This window comes from Panulirus ornatus, chromosome 14 (assembly GCF_036320965.1).
Source record: "Panulirus ornatus isolate Po-2019 chromosome 14, ASM3632096v1, whole genome shotgun sequence".
Classification (NCBI taxonomy): Eukaryota; Metazoa; Arthropoda; class Malacostraca; order Decapoda; family Palinuridae; genus Panulirus; species Panulirus ornatus.
Genome location: NC_092237.1, coordinates 29,701,156 through 29,704,211, shown reverse-complemented (window position 1 = coordinate 29,704,211; position 3,056 = coordinate 29,701,156). Strand labels below are relative to the sequence as shown.

At 43.6% G+C, this 3,056-nt stretch overlaps 1 pseudogene; it reads left to right on the top strand.

The window, feature by feature from the left end:
• Nucleotides 1–2,030: 2,030 nt before the first annotated feature.
• LOC139753079 (superoxide dismutase [Mn], mitochondrial pseudogene) lies at nucleotides 2,031–2,711 on the top strand (annotated as a pseudogene).
• Nucleotides 2,712–3,056: the final 345 nt, after the last annotated feature.

The following is a 3,056-nucleotide window of genomic DNA, read 5'->3' as shown; positions in this document are numbered from 1 at the left end:
CGGAAACAAGCGATAGACCCCGTTGCTCACCATAGTGAGACGAAGGGTATTCGAGTACTTAGTATTTCGAATAGTTGTTTCCTATTATACAGTCCCTTAGCCTAGCGGTTAGCATGCCTGCCTCTTGCACAAGGGGTCCCAGGTTCGATCCTGGCTGATGGAGCTTAGTATGTTCTACGAAGGTGCGCGTTCATATACACTTTATTCGTATTCATATAACTCCGCGTTGTACAGTCAGGTTCGGTAAAACGCTATCAGCTGGCTATGTGTTCTGTTCGGAAACAACCGATAGACCCCGTTGCTCACCATTGTGAGACGAAGGGTATTCGAGTACTTAGTATTTCGAACAGTTGTTTCCTATTATACAGTCCCTTAGCCTAGCGGTTAGCATGCCTGCCTATTGCACAAGGGGTCCCAGGTTCGATCCTGGCTGATGGAGCTTTGTATGTTCTATGAAGGTGCGCGTTCATATACACTTTATTCGTATATATATATATATATATATATATATATATATATATATATATATATATATATATATTTATGTATGTATATATATATATATATATATATATATATATATATATATATATATATATATATATATATATATATATATATATATATATATATATATATATATATATATATATATATATATATATATATATATATATATATATCTTTTTTTTATTCTTTTTTTTTTTTTTGCTTTGTCGCTGTCTCCCGCGTTTGCGAGGTAGCGCAAGGAAACAGACGAAAGAAATGGCCCAACCCACCCCCATACACATGTATATACATACGTCCACACACGTAAATATACATACCTACACAGCTTTCCATGGTTTACCCCAGACGCTTCACATGCCCCGATTCAATCCACTGACAGCACGTCAACCCCGGTATACCACATCGCTCCAATTCACTCTATTCCTTGCCCTCCTTTCACCCTCCTGCATGTTCAGGCCCCGATCACACAAAATCTTTTTCACTCCATCTTTCCACCTCCAATTTGGTCTCCCTCTTCTCCTCGTTCCCTCCACCTCCGACACATATATCCTCTTGGTCAATCTTTCCTCACTCATTCTCTCCATGTGCCCAAACCATTTCAAAACACCCTCTTCTGCTCTCTCAACCACGCTCTTTTTATTTCCACACATCTCTCTTACACTTACGTTACTTACTCGATCAAACCACCTCACACCACACATTGTCCTCAAACATCTCATTTCCAGCACATCCATCCTCCTGCGCACAACTCTATCCATAGCCCACGCCTTGCAACCATACAACGTTGTTGGAACCACTATTCCTTCAAACATACCCATTTTTGCTTTCCGAGATAATGTTCTCGACTTCCACACATTCTTCAAGGCTCCCAGAATTTTCGCCCCCTCCCCCACCCTATGATCCACTTCCGCTTCCATGGTTCCATCCGCTGCCAGATCCACTCCCAGATATCTAAAACACTTCACTTCCTCCAGTTTTTCTCCATTCAAACTCACCTCCCAATTGACTTGACCCTCAACCCTACTGTACCTAATAACCTTGCTCTTATTCATATTTACTCTTAACTTTCTTCTTTCACACACTTTACCAAACTCAGTCACCAGCTTCTGCAGTTTCTCACATGAATCAGCCACCAGCGCTGTATCATCAGCGAACAACAACTTACTCACTTCCCAAGCTCTCTCATCAACAACAGACTTCATACTTGCCCCTCTTTCCAAAACTCTTGCATTCACCTCCCTAACAACCCCATCCATAAACAAATTAAACAACCTTGGAGACATCACACACCCCTGCCGCAAACCTACATTCACTGAGAACCAATCACTTTCCTCTCTTCCTACGCGTACACATGCCTTACGTCCTCGATAAAAACTTTTCACTGCTTCTAACAACTTGCCTCCCACACCGTATATTCTTAATGCCTTCCACAGAGCATCTCTATCAACTCTATCATATGCCTTCTCCAGATCCATAAATGCTACATACAAATGTATATATATATATACATATATATATGGCCTCACGACGTCATGTTAATACTCCGTACTTCCCATCTCGCCCGCGGATTGGCTGGCGTGGGAGTTAGATGTCGGCAGAAGCACACACTTCCTGACTTACCATATGATTATAATGCTTTAGAGCCAGTCATCAGTGCTGAAATTATGCAGCTCCATCACTCCAAGCACCACCAGACCTATGTCAATAACCTCAATGTTGCTGAGGAGAAATTAGCTGGAGCCAAGGCAAAAGGTGACATCAGCACAATAATTTCTCTGGCTCCAGCACTCAAGTTCAATGGTGGTGGCCACATCAATCACACAATCTTTTGGAAGAACTTATCCCCAGATGGTGGAGAACCAGATGGGGAACTGTTAGCAGCAATCAACCGTGACTTTGGCAGCCTTGATGCCCTGAAGAGTCAGCTCTCAGCTGCAACTGTCGCCGTGCAGGGTTCAGGCTGGGGTTGGTTGGGCTTCAATAAGCAGAAGGGGGCTTTACAGATTGCCACCTGTCCTAATCAGGATCCACTGGAAGCAACAACTGGCCCTCTGTCCCTCTTTGGTATTGATGTGTGGGAGTACGCATACTATTCACAGTACAAGAATGTTCGGACAGATTACGTAAATGCCATATGGAAAATTCCTAATTGGGAGGATATCTCTGCAAGATTTTCAGCAGCCAAATAGGTATTTATACCGTTAGAAAGGACAGTTCGATGGCTGTGGCTGAGAAAGTACCGTGTGGAGCCCAGCTGCTTTACCCACGACTTCCACACCAATATTCAAGGTCTGTGTGTGCTGGCCTGACGCCTCACCGACAAAAGATGGTGGGATCAACTCGGGGAATCGCAACTCCTCCAACAACCTGAACGGTGGACGAAGTGGAAAACCTTAGTGAAGTCTACGACGGCGAGCGCCACCGAGGTCCTGAGCTTCTCCAAGTTGCGTAAATGAAGTCCAGGAGGCTGACAAACCTAATGTTCTTCCGCCCACCAGTGATGCTACTACGTTTGTGAATCAAGAACCATTGCAACACAAACCTCG